Raw genomic sequence first — 14,254 nt, 5'->3', positions numbered from 1 at the left:
CGGCGCCGGCCCGGCCCGCATTTAAAGCCGCCGGCGGGCTCGGCCGTCCCCTTGCCCGCTCCCATCCCAGCCCGTCCCGTCCCATCCCATCCCCGGCCGCCGCTCGGCGTCACGGGGCCTGGGGCGGGGAGCCCGGAGGAGGAGTCTGCGGGCCGGGGCTGCGGCTCCCCGCCCCGAGCCCCGCGCTCCGGGCGCGCCGGGGCAGGTGCGGAGCCCCGCGGCCGGAGATGGAGGGCAGGGGCGGCAGCCAGACCGCCCCGCCGGCTGTGAATGCGCCTGGCCGCGGCCACCCTGTGCCTCAGGCCGGGAGGTGCCACTCCACCCGGCGACGGGGGATGCGTTCCCCTGGGACCGGGGAGGGTGGCACCCCGGGACACAGCCCCGGGGAGCTGGGAGCGTGTCCCGCTCCCGCGGCGGGATCCCTGCCACTGGGAACGCACGACCCAGGGCGCATCTGGGTCGTAAAGGACACGGCACTGAGGAAAAAAAAACCACCTAAACAAAATGCAAACAAACAAAAACATAAAAACACCCCTAACAAGAACAACAACAAAAAAACGCAGGGAAAATGTAGAAACCATCATTCGGTCAGTTCATGATAATTTTCCAAGGAAATAATACCTTACATGTCGCTTCTCCATAGCTTCCAGCATGGCAAGGCTCACCTTGTTCACCAATCTAGTCCTAGTTCTTCCTCTCTCTCCTACACACACACTTCTGTGGACAGTAATCACCCTTCCAACTGTTCCCTCCAGACTGGTGTTGGATGAGAGCAGCAGTGCCAATATTCCACATCTTGTTCAGTCAGTCAGCTGTGGCTCCTGCCCTCAGCTTGACTGTCCAGGCCAAGGTGACGAGATCCATAAAATATTTTTAAAGCCCGGAGCTCTGTGAACAGCTCACAAGGAACATGGCAGAACAGCAGTCCATCACAGGAAGGACACGGACTCTCAGGGGAACAAAGGAGGCTATTGTAGCACTGTAGGAGGAAAACTCCCCTTCTTCGGTGAGGTTTAGGATTACCACAGGCAACTGCCTCTTCGGCTGCTCCTCGCTACCAAGTTCCACTTTTGTCACCTGTCCAAACTCTGTACTAGGGAATAACATGCAATCCATTGGCCAGGCAAAAAAGCAGCAGCAACAGAAGCCACAGCACTTGCAGAGTGGAGTTGAGAGCACTGCAGAAGGATGGCCCTGCTGAATTCCTCCTCTCCCCTGCTGCTGTCACCCCTATGCTGTCCCCAGCCCCTGAGAACAGAAAACTGGCTTTAAGCCAATGTCCCCTCACCCTGGTTAATGTTCTCCTCAAAGATCTCAGAGCCAAGGAGGGTCTGTGAATGGATCAGGACTTGGGTTCCACTGCTCTCTTTAATAAATCCAGTTCCTTAAGTACGCGTTCTTCAACAGCCAGTGAGTTTCCAACGGGTACAGCGATGACTCCTGTGCTCACAGCTCTATTTCATTTCAACTAATGACAGTCCCTTATTAACAAAAGCAGAGCACCAAATCAATTGGGAAGCTTTATATACTCAAGACCTAACCCAAATAACGGTACACCTTCCCTTCTTCCAAAGGCTCCAAAGCAAGGACTGCTCTATCCATGCTCCATGTTAGTCTGTACCTTCACTTCACCTTATTTTAAATGACCTGGGAAGCTCCTAAAGAAAAGACATCTTAACCATTTGAAAAGACTGGTGTTGCCTCTTGCCACTGAGGCAACTCAGGGAGGTTCTGGGATCCCTGCAAAGGTTGCAATCCCTCAGTGAAAGCACCTCCAGGATGCTCTTCAGCAGCACTCAGAGCCACAAATAGCTTTTAGCTCGCTATTTTAGTAACAAACCTAAATAACTCCCCTACCAATTCCAGTTCCTCACAACTCACTGTAACTTCACACACTGTCACTTTAAACCTGTGCATTGGATTTTCTGGCTAAAAAAATGTTTTGCCATTAGGATGCATGATTCCAAGTCAGTCTTTAAATATACCATCGCTACATTTAATCATCTAAAACCCTACCAGAGCCATTTCCAGAAGCCCTTAAATCAAGAGCCAGAGCAGTTGTCTCGGCCAAGTTTGAAAATGAGTACACTCTCAGAGAAACACCCAAGAAAATGCAGTAATAATCCTGTCTGTCATCGTGACTGACAAAATAAAACCCGCCGGCTAGAGCCGACTTGTCGGCCGCGCTGTATATGTGTACCTTTTGGCATTTCTTACACGGCTTGGCTCGCACGTTCCCGCTCCAAACCTACCCAGCCATTTCCAATATTTTCTCCGTTTGATTCAATAACCGGAGATAAGCTCATCACTCAGGCCCACAGCCCGCTAGCTCTCCCCTCACTGAACAGGCCAGGGAGAACCAGTTTGGCTCGGGAAGCCTTTGGCTGGCTGTTTGAACCTGCTTTTCAAGCCTGCTGGATTCAGCCCTGCTCACAAGACACAAAGTCGGCCTTCGCCAACGCCAGCCTCCCATCCCAGCCAAGGCAATGCCTCAGCAGGGCACAGGACAGGATACCACCTTCACCAAAACGCCTGCTGCCGTACAGGAATTATTTGGCTGCCCTGTCACCCAGCACACACACATTCTCCTCACTCAGCTAACTCAGGAACTCGTTTTCCGGCGAGGTCGTGCAAGGTATCGCTGTCAATGACAGCATCTGACATGTGTATGGATAATGAGAACAGGCAAAGTTCTGATGGTGAAGATTAGAGAACACGTACACACGCATGCTCGGTGGGACTGGAAGGGTAAAACTTTCCCTGTGGGCAGGTTATTCCATAAATACATCTTGCAGCATTTCTGGTAGGTTCCTCGGAAGCCGCTCATGCTGACCACAGCATTGTCAGTCAGAGTTGATGCTGAACGAGATGGAAACTGGCAGCTCCTGCACTTCCAGGGGTTTGTGCAGACTACCCAGTGATACAATATTTACGTTGGATTAAGTCAGGAGTAATTCAGCCTAAGTCAGGAAGTTTCAGAGGATAAAAGGATCTCAATGGAAGGATCTAGGTGCAGAAAGACCACAGACTGTGCTTGTCTTAGAGGCTTTGCCTCGGCTGACAAACCGTCAGTGCCAAGTCATCATTACAAAAGCAGCTCACCCTGAACACACCTGTGCATGCAGGAAATCCTCTTTACACCAACGAAACTCCCCCCACACATTTTGAGGACTCAATCCTTGTTCACAGCTATTTCCTCATGACCTTGAGGTGCTGGGGTTTTTTTGGTTTGTTTTACACGGACACGGTCATGCAAGCTCATTGTAGCTGCTGAATTCAAGGGAACAAATTCCCACACTGCATTCCTTAGCATTACAGCTGAATTAGTCCACTAGCACTGATTTCCAAGGGAACCACAAAAAGCAAGTCTGTACCTCTCAGATTTGTATTCAAGTCATCAAGACTCAGGACTTGTCTGTCCTTTCCATCCACTTCCCAGGAAATCTAGACAGAACACAGCGTCTCAGCAAGCACTCCCTGATAGCTGACTAGTAAAGGTCTAAGGTGAGTAAACCTATTGGCTTTGGAAACTTGATTAGCAGGTCCTGCCTTTTCCAATAGTCCTGCCTGAGTTGGCTGTGAAAACAACATGCAGTGGGGAGCTGGCTCCGTAAGAGTCCCAGCTCAGCCCTGCCTGCCTGCCCACTCCCTGTGAAACTACTGCAGGGCCCTTGGAAGCAAACTGCCAAATTCCCACTGACTTCCCCGGCTCACTCTTTTGCAAGAGGCAGAAACAGGAGGTGCTGAGAAACATTCAGTTGAGGCAAGAGAGCCAAATGCTGGAGAGTTAAGGGGCTTTTGGCAACAGTGCCCTCAAGGTGCTTCTCATGAATAACCAAGTCTGCTTGAGAGCAATGAGCCATCCTGCAGCACTCGGAGAGCCACTCAGGTCACAACAGTCCCCTCCTTCAGGGCACAAGAAGAGCTATAGGGATTTCACTGGGTAGGGCAATTGCTTCTGGTACCTTCTAATACTCCTGCCAGCTTCTGAAAGCACAGTGTGTTTGCCTCCAGAGCTTTGAAAACACACGTTGTGTTACACTCCTCTGGAAAGCAACACAGGCTTGGGCTTTGCACAGACCTGTGAGCAAGACCTGCCGGTCTCCTACCAACTTCCAGGACTGAATTCCCTAAAACGCTCATATTTCCTTGCAAAAACATCGCTTATCTTTTCAGCAAGAGCGAACTCCTCCACGCACCAAAGCGCCGCACCTCTTGCATCCCTGCCTGCCAGGAGCCCCCGCGCTGCTCGGGGCCGGGAGCCTGCGGCGCTGCTCGGGGGCCCTCTGCTGGGAACCAGCCCCCCTTCCCCCGGCACCCCCGGAGCAGCCAACCCCAGCTCCAGCCCCCCGAGAGGGGCGAGCAGCTGCTGTCCCCTCGGTGGTGAGCCCCGGCCATGGGGAGCAGCGGAGAAAGCAGATTTCATCTGCCTCAAGTTGTGTCCTGCTCCCTGCTCCAGGGAACGAGGCCAAACCAGCCTTTGGTCAGAGCCAAAAACGCAGGGCTTTGTTAAAATAAAGGACGTGTGTTTGTTCCTGCACCCACAAAACCCACCAGAGCGTAGGATGCCGAAACACACGCTTCTGCCACCTCCAGCTGTCGGGACGCTGGGACAACAAATACTCCCACCTCTCTGGAAGGAGGAGAGGGCTAAGGAAGAGTGGAGCAGCCCAGCTGACTGAAGCACTTCTGCGCTCTCAAACACATCGCCTGCTCTCTGCTTCGCAGCAAGTTCAGGCAGAAAGCAGGTCAGAAGGGACACAGATCCTTTCACAAATCAAGGCAGGAGGAAAATCCAGGGCTGAAGTCAGCCCCTATCAGCACAAGGCTCGTTGTAACCCCATGAAAATGGGGTACAGACCTGGAAGTGCCTCTCTGCTCTGTGATAAGTATGGGTGGGCAAATGGGAGGAGCACTATTTACATCAGGAGGATTTATTCTTTTCCCAGTTTCTCCCCAGCTGTCATTTTGATGGGTTTCTTTCTCTTCCTCATTCCTCAGCTATTGGCATTCTGGGCCAAAAAAAACCTAAGAAACCAACCACCAAGAAATCTCAGAGGGATGGGCCAACCAACATTCCAGCCCATTTGTGCAGCATCTGCACTGTGGTCCAGACCAATTCTCCTGAGCACCAAATCCTTACAAGAGCAATAACCACCACCATTATCAAAATCCTCCTCACCTCCTGTGCACCAGCTCAGGAAAGCTTCTAATATTTTACCACTGACTGGAAGGACATGGAGAAATCTCACCCCCTCTCAGTGTAAGGCCAAGTCCAACAGCATGACTAGTACAGATAAACTTGCAGCTTAATTAGATTTCTGCTGCCAAAGCTCAGCAGCCCCCCAGCCAGCCTTCTTACCCTCTGCTTGAAGATAACTTCCCACAAGCAGATGGTGACAGGCATCAGGATTAGAGATAGCTTCCCTGGTGTACACTGCTTCCTGCCTGCTTCTCTAAAATTGAATCCTTGCCTCCCTGACACTGAGAGCAATCTGGTCTCCAGCATCCAGGATCCTGTAGGAAAGTAAATGGAATGGCAGGTCACCTTGATCCTCTTAATTCAAGACTGCATCTTTTCCTGATGCAAAAAAATCCCATGTGGGACACCTTCACAAGGCTTTGGAGATGCCAAATGGCAGCAGCAGCAGGAAATCCGAAATACACCATCAGTAACACAGGTCCTGTACTGATAAATGACCAATTCTCTACCTAATCCAACCATAGCCACACCTGAGTGTCCTTCTCAGGTGATGTCCTGCAATGGATACTTGGAAAAAAGCTATAAAGCTACCACAGCAGCAAACTATACAGTAAATCCATGGAGACCTGTACTGCTCAGCCCCAGCCAATCCATCATTAATTGATTTCCAGTGCCGTTTAGGTTATTGTTCTTGGAACGCTGTTTTCCCCTTACTTTGCCAATTTAAACAACAGATATTCATCTCAATGTTTCTTCTTTTTCTCAGTTCACCTCAGCTCTTTGCCTTTAACCATTTTCCTATTGTACTAATACAGACTCTTTATTCCCAGGGAACAAGTGTGTTTCCATTGATTAACTTTTCAATTTGTTGCCAGGTTTTCCCTCTGCAGGCCCTCTTTTGATATGAAATAAAAGGCTACCCAGGAGCAGCTGGTACTTTCAATACAGTAACTCCACTATATATTCCCTTCTGCCATTTCATTTCTAAACTCCAGGTCATTTTAAAGTGGGACACAATTTATGATGCCACACATCAAAGTTGGCTTGGGCTGCTGGTTTGCCTTTTTTTTTTTTTTTTTTTTCCTTTGGGTAGGGCTTTGGTTTTTTATCCCATTGTCCATCCTGGGTCATCAGAAATGTTTTCTTTCCAGATAATTAAACAGCAGCATTATCATTCACTGCTTTGGATTTTCCCATCTCTTGTTCTGTCTCTCAACTTTTACACCAACATATCCTAAACAAAACATTGAAAACCAAACACTGGCAGGTCACACTTAGCCAGAAATTTGTGCTCTATAAATAAAGCTTTGAGGACTTAATGATTTTTAAATTATTTGCTTGGTAATTCCAACAGAAACAGAGCAAACAACAATCCCCTGGGAGCACATACAACTCCAAAAGGGCTTTGCCACCTTAGGGCAGTCTGAAAAGCAAAGCATTCTAGGGGAAAAAAAAAAAAAAAAAAAGGCAGAGTGAAAGTGAAACTGGAGAAATGTGTTGTCCAAGCCAAAACAAGGCCAAAAAAAGAAGGGAAAAAGCATCCCTGAAAGCTGGCTGCTCTTTCAGTGCTCTTCCCAGCTCTGCAGTTTTCTGCTACAGCAGCTCCTGCACATGTGGGCAGACAGGGAATACCCCCAGCGTGTAGCCCCAGATCTTAGGGATTCACCCCAGCAGAAGGGAGAAGCAATCCATGCTGATACCACCCAGAAGCCATGCAGTCCATCAGAAAACCTTTGGATAGATACCTGTAGGTATGAAAACCTGGTCAGCCCTGTCAGATATCCAGCACTCCTGTCTAGTGGAAGGTGCCCCTGCCCACAGCAGGGGGGAGGAACAAGGTGAGCTTTTTGGACCCTTCCAACTCGAACCATTCTGTGATTTCATGATATTCTGGGCATTGCTCCCCATGTTCAGCAGTCACTGAGCCGTGCACTTCACATGAGGCAGCACCAGGAAGTTCAGAGGAGAAACCTGCCCGCAAGACCTGCTGCTGAAACCACCTTTTTACACACCTCTCGTGGTTCCCTTCAGCAGCAGTCACTAGAAAAGGCTGCAGCCAACAGCTCACATGCAAGCTCCTCTCCATGGGAAGGAGGCAGTCTGGGGAGCAGAAGTTCAAGGGCAAGGAGTGCCTGGTGCTCTGAAAGCTTCAGGAAGGGCAGGCAGTGGAACCTCAGAAGCACTGACCTGCAAGAACAGCCATGAGGACCAGGCTGCCACGTACGGGAGATGAAGTGTCCGACTGGCCTCGGCTCCTCCAGCCTTCCAGTAAGCCAAATAAATCCAAGGCATATCATCTTAAGACTAATAGAAATTAAGGCACGGTGTGAAGTAAAAATGTGCAGAAACAATATCTTCTGCCTTAAAAACTAATAAACTCGGGCTTCACCTCAACATTTGTGTAGCAACAGGAGATGGCTGTCCAGAGACAACATCCCGCGCTGTGTGCTTTACGGGGCTCGGGCATGATGGAGTATTGATGGATATTCGGGACAGCATGTTCTGGTGGAGCATTTTAAGAAAATATGAGTGCTGTCAAAGGGCAGGCTTTCACTTTATGCTTGCACATAACACCAGAATAAAATATTGCCTTTGGAGAATCTCACATATCTTTTGATTAACACAAACACACGAGGAGTGTCTCCATCTCTCAGAGCCTTCAACTTTTCACCTGTGTTTTCCCACACACTCGTGGTCCCACCTCAAAGCCCCATCCTTCCCCACCAAGGGAGGGGACATCCTCAAGGCACCTACCGGCCTGTCCTCTGAGGCCAGAGCATTGTCTTACAAAGCTGTGATCTGCAGTGGAGCAGCCAAGAGCTGCCTTCCAGGGCATGACTTTGTCTTCATGCTCAGCCTTGCTTGTGGTGACAAAATGCAGGGGGGCCACTGACATCCTTTGTTCCTCTACTGCAGCACAGACAGTGTAATCCATCTCCAAGCACCAGTGCTATCCCTAGGCCTATGGTGTAACTATTCCAGGTGCCACCCCTGATCCGCAGTGGCAGCTGAGGCTGCGAGGGCACCAGTGCAGCAGAAGTCGGGAGACATTATATTCCCACCCCTCAGGACAATCCCTTCAGGCCTTTCCTTTCTCCTTGCCTGCCTATCTCATTTTGTGAGGTTAAATTCCAGCTTCTCACTCAAGGCTCCTCACTGCGCTGACAGGGAGATTCCAAGGGATATTAATTGCTGTTTGAAATCACTTCAAAGGACCTTTTTTCCCCTCTGGTATTAATAACCGGAATGAGGAAATTGGTTTGGTTTTCATACTTACATCTGCTCCCCGAGTCTCTGCGCATTTCAAAACCCCATCTTAACCCAAGCCTGTTGCTATTCAGAGCTCCTGCTCCATGCAGGCGCTCACACCCATTCCTTTCCACTTCCCCGCAGATCTACAGCCCCGTGTTCCAACTGGCAGCCAGAGGTGCCAGAAATAACCACAAGAAAGGCTGCCACGAAACCTCCGGCCAAGTTTTGAAGATCCAAGCACTTGACACAAGCCTCTGTGCTTACAGCGCTTCAGCTGAAGGCAACCTGAACTCGGGCTCATAAGGTTTGTGTATCAGGGATCAAATATCAAAAAAACGTAAATGCAATTACCTTTTTTTTTCCTTTCCATAAGAACATGCAGGATAATAGTTGTTCTACAAGGCTGTTAGTGCATACTTGTAACAGTCTGCTGCTGTTCTGCCCCTCTGGTACTAGCTAATGGCTGGTTTTCATTCCTAAGTGGTTCCCCCTGGCCCCCCCGTCAAAGTCTATGCTACAGTGATTTTGGAAACTGGGTCAAAATGCAATTACTACATTCCCATGCTTTGGGGTGGGGAAAGAAAATAAAAGGAGGAAGAATGGCAAGAAGAAATGCCGTTGGCAGCGAGCCAGCGCTGTGCTCCTCTCCCTCTCACCTGTGCCACAGCCCCGAGCGCTCCCACAGTGGCTCTTGTTTCCCAGCACAGGTGTGAGGGAAGTCCCAGCGCGGGCTGTCCTGGTCGGACACACACAGCTGTGCTGGAGGACGGGAGCAGGCGGAAGTTGCAGCTGGGGACTGCAGAAAGACCCCCCGAGAGGGGAGCAGCCCCCGCAGAGGACAAGCAGTCACTGCCCTGTGACTCTCAGAGGAGGCTGTAGCATCCAGCTCACCTCTCCAGAGCTCTCCCCGAGCCTGCCGTCCCCATGTTTTCCCTTCCTGTGGCATAAGCAATAAATCCCAGCACTTTGTTTCCCCCACTCCACTGAGAAGTGTGTGTAAACATTTTCCACAGGAGAAGGAAAACATTTGCTGTGTGTTTAGACATGCCCTTATTATTGTCACACTTACAGCACAATCTATCACACCTTATCAAACTGCACATCTTCAGCATGCAGATGCTTTGTGACGACACAGTTAGGAGGCTTTCCAATATGGAAAAGGGAATGACTCAAAGACTTATTTATTCCTCATCTTCCTAACTAGGTCTCTCTGAGAAACACAGAGCCCATTATACACGTCCCCTGCCTTCCTCTGTCCCTCATTGTTCCTTGTACATGCAGTTATCACAAACCAATTCCCTTTGCTGCTCCTCTGCCCAGCTTTGTTTTCCACAATTCTCAGAATATCAGTTCCAGCACCACAGCATTTGCTGGCTCTGCTCCCAATTAATAACTGCAGGTTAGAGCTGGGTCGTTATGGCTGCAGATTAACACCAAAAAACATTCAACAGTTCCCAAGAGATACAGAGAGACACACAACCTTTCTCTTCCTAACACCAAACGTGGTTTATCTTGCTATCTCAGCATTCCAGGGATATGTTATGCCACTTATCTAAATGATTTAAACAGATCAAAAAGTTGGCTCAGCAAGAGCACTTGCCACTGACAACAAACCACCAGCCTGATGTTATCTGAGAAGTAACTGTATATGCTAGCCCAGGTTAGACAGATCATACATGGGATAAAAAAAATCAATTTTCATGAAATCACTCTGTCATCATCCCCACATAAGCAGCAATTAAGCAAGCAGGAGCGCACAGCAAAATGACAAGTTTCCACTGGACATCTGGGTTCTTTCAGAGGTGTTGCAAGGCACAGGATTGTGAAAACCCCAGAGCTGCCTTTCAGAGGACTCCCCAGCTCCTAAACTCTCTGGAAAGCTCTCCTGGTTACAATAACAGAATTGGTGCAAAAGACCTTGCACCTGAAAAGAGTTTTATACTGGTCATGACCCATATCAGCAGGAAAAACACTGTGAAATACCAAGTCTGGCACAGCAGGAAAAGTCAGCGTCAGAATTTCTGACTGGAGGTCATTGCACCCCTCCTGATTCATTCTGCCTCTCAGTGTCCTGTCCCCAACCGGACTGCCCAGACCTACCTCCAGTCCTTCCACAGATCCAGCTGGCCCATGGGCTCCTTGAGCAGGAGAACCAGTGGCTCGCAGCAGCTCGCCGTCCACATTTGCTCCAGCTCAAAGAGAGAGGCAGAGTCCAGCAAACACTGTCCACGCTCGGAGGGACACTAACTTCAGGCCCATGTGACATTTACTATGGTCCACTTCTTCCCTCCCCTCTGCCCCCCCAGTGAAAGGGATCAAAATAGTTTCCCCCCCCGTGACATTTTGCTTCACTTGCCCAACGGGCTGTGGGAGCTTCTCTGTTAAAGCCACTGAAAGCCAACAATGCCTGCCACCAGCGGGGTGAGCCTCGAAGTGGGGGCCACCCTGCGAACACCTAACCTTCCTTCTGCCGGCTCAGAGGGCCTGGGGTCTGGGACAAACGGGAATATCCCACCAGTACAATTTGCTCTGCCCGTGCCAGAGGCGTAAGGCGAGCCCTCGGCCCAGTGACGCTGTAAGGAATACGTGCTGGCTGGCTGGCTGTCCCGAGCACCTGATCCTTCAACCCCACTCACCCCATTCAATCCCTTCCCTCATCTGGTTTTCCTGGAAGCGCAGTCCCTCGAGAAGCCAGCCACATGCCCTTCTGCGTGCACCCCTACCCCGCTGCTGCCGTGGGACCCCTGCCTCACACGTGCGGACGTGCAAGGATGCAGGACACGGCCCCAGTCTCGTGTTTCAGCTCCAGGCTGCCAAGGAGCGGTAGCAATAACGAGAAGGGAGAGCTGCGTCCAGCTCCAGATGAAGGCCAGGTCACACCTGCCACCAGAAAGAAAGGAGTGGAGCAGAGCTGGGATTGAGAGCCAGGATATCATTTTGCTGATGGACAGAAGCACTGAAGACATTGTGACCTCTGGTTCAGCGACGGACAGTGCTCCTCCCTTACATCGCTTGGGTTACTCTTCATGGCACCTACACTTGCCCTCTGCCTGGGTTCCATACCCAAAAGCAAGTGTTTTGTACTCAAAAGCAATTACTCACTCCAAATGCAAGACAGGCCTCCACAAAACCTGTATCTCAGACACTAAGATGGATAAGATTTCCTGATTTTATTAATTCCCCCACAGCCAACTCTCTCAGAATGCAGATTACACCTTAATTCCAGTTCCACCTCAACTCATCACATACCTTACTCAGCAGTTACAAGCAAACAGAGCACATGTGTGTCCCTTTGCAAGGCAAGGGGGTGAGCTAAAATGCTAAACTCAAAAGCTGGTCCCAAGGAAATTCTCTCTCCGCTCCATCCTGGACACTGCAAGTCTCTGGAAAGGATTTAACTCCCAGCATGAATCAGCTCAGGTCACATACAGCTGAGGCACTTTTTCCCCCTTTCTCTTTGAAGTTGCTGAAGCAAGTGTAGCTGTGGCAACGCCAGCGTCGGCTGGAGCATTTGGATATTGCAGCACCCTGCTTTGCCCAGAGCCTGCTGTGCTGCACAAACAGGCTCAGAGACAGCCTGTGCTCCCAAGTGTTCAGTGTGGAGGTGGACCAGGCACATGGGGAGATGCTCTCACCTGTGATGTACAGGCACAAAGAGGAACCAACTTTTTCATCTGCCATCTCCAGCATGGAAAAAACAAAACCAGTTTAGCCCCACTACCGTGCCTTACCCATTTCCTTCTCATCCCAACATACCTCCAGGCAGTGGAAACTCATTATTAGCCTCCAGTTAAGCCTCAGAAGAGATTTTCCTTCCATAATTAACTCCTCACAACACTCACTTTTTCTTATTACCTTTTTGCTAGGACTTTGGGGAAACAAGTCTGAAAACTTTTTTAATTGTTTTTGATTTAAAGAATGCTAATAAGTGATAGAAGTAAGAAGGGCAAAAAGTGATAGAAATAAGATTCAGACCAGTTAAGAGTGCAGTGCAGGAAACTTAGCCTCGTTTTTGCCCCCAGAGCTATCCAACGGATAACAGGAAGATTCTGATGTGTTCTGCTTTTGGAAACAGAAACGTGGCTGTGTTTCCATCCCTGGTCCAAACGAAGCTGGTACTGCCAGATTACCTGCAAACATACAAGTCTGATACACCTGCACAGCTAATCACAGCCTGTCAGGTTATTTTGGTTTGGTGTTTTTCCCCTCTGGAAAGCTGGAATGCCACCCTTACATTAACTTGTACTTGGAAACAAAGCCAAAGCAATACTGCTGCCAGTCCAAGAACGCCTAATGGAGAACTGAATCCTGCTCAATTCAAACGTACAGGGAAAAAGATAAAGAATGAAAACACATGCAGAGTATGCAGCAGCTATCTCTGCTTTAAGGCTTAAGGATTTCAGTACGCTGGAAAGAACTTACTGTTGATGTCATTAAAACTCTGTTTGGAAGTGGCAATATTCCGAATTCAGTGTGCAGCCATCGCAGAAACCAGGAGAATTCTAAATTCTTCAACTCCATGGAAATTAATACCAGCTAGGGGAGGGTGATTTACAACAAACCAAGCTATTTTTAACTGGCTGTTAAAATGCACATTTCTGGCTCCTACAGCTGGCACAGCTTTCAAACAAGTAAGAGGCCATACTAAAGCACACTGTGGCACTGAACGCTGCAGATGTGCCTTTACAGAAACTTTGCAGGAGATGCAAAGGTTAGGATTCCTTCTGTGGAGAGCCTGCTTCCAGCACAGGACATGGATAACCTGCCCCTGCTCAGGCCAGCTCAATCTCTAGCTTTCACCACTTGTCTGTGTGGCCCTCCACATCCCTACAGAAAATAGGAGGAAGCAGAACATGCTCTTGGAAAAGACCTAGTTCAGTCTGAAGCATATTTGTTTAGAGGTCTTTCACAGAAAGAAAAAAGGGGTATAAGACCCCAAAATTAATACTGGTGAGGAAAGGAGGGGAAAATGTATTTAAAGAAGTGGACAGAAGAAGAATTTTTCTATCTATAGAACAAGGATCCTAAAGAAAATCCTGAAGTCTTTTTATAAGGCATTTTGAGGACCAAAGAACAAAGTAATTAATTTATTTCTGTTATTAACCTGTGCCTCAATTGATTTGCCAGTGGGACCAGGGTTTCCCTTGAAGAGTCTGAACTGAATGTCGGAAAGCACCGCTGACTCACCCAGAACTCCACTCAAGTGTCTTAACCTTCTCCATGCTTTGATCTCCCCATACCAGAAGGCAGAACTTCCTCCTCAGAGAGCCTGAAAACTGACAAACACACAAGTCCCTGAAGTGGAGGGAGAGCACTCCCAGCCCTGCATTTCAGCCATTCCAGAGGGAAGGTTGTGCACAGCCTTAAAGGCGCAAGTTTATTTCCTGGAAACCTTGACTCAATCGATCCATTTACAAGCTCAAGGCTTTCAAAATGAGGGTTCATTTTAATGTTAAGAATTTTCCTGTTAACAACAACAAATCGTCCAGTTCTCATGTCCAAGTATTCCAACACTTCCTTGTGCATTATGGTTTGGGGCCCATACCTACATGCTGCAGAGATACGGGTCCCTGCACAGTGCAGGCAGTTGGAATTAGGTGAGCTCCAAGTTCCTTTCCAGCCCACACCATTCCAGGATTCTGTGATTTTGGGATTTGGTGGTAAAGCAGCACTAACCTCACAGACCGTGTGCATCACTCACTTAAAACTTCTTGCAGGAGTTGCTGCAGGATCTAATTAAAAGCGATTATAATTAGCTCTGTAGTATTTCCCCTCACACTTGAGCATGAGTAATCAACC

At 49.1% G+C, this 14,254-nt stretch overlaps 1 protein-coding gene across 3 annotated transcripts in view; it reads right to left on the bottom strand.

The window, feature by feature from the left end:
* SLC4A4 (solute carrier family 4 member 4) overlaps positions 1-14,254 on the bottom strand; it is a 139,993-nt gene that overhangs the window by 110,086 nt on the left and 15,653 nt on the right. The window lies entirely within an intron of this gene.

Source organism: Myiozetetes cayanensis, unplaced genomic scaffold (assembly GCF_022539395.1).
Source record: "Myiozetetes cayanensis isolate MyiCay16 unplaced genomic scaffold, myiCay2020 scf24, whole genome shotgun sequence".
In the NCBI taxonomy this organism is placed as follows: domain Eukaryota; kingdom Metazoa; phylum Chordata; class Aves; order Passeriformes; family Tyrannidae; genus Myiozetetes; species Myiozetetes cayanensis.
Note: the sequence above shows the minus strand (reverse complement) of the source record. Positions and strands in the feature narration are given on the sequence as shown.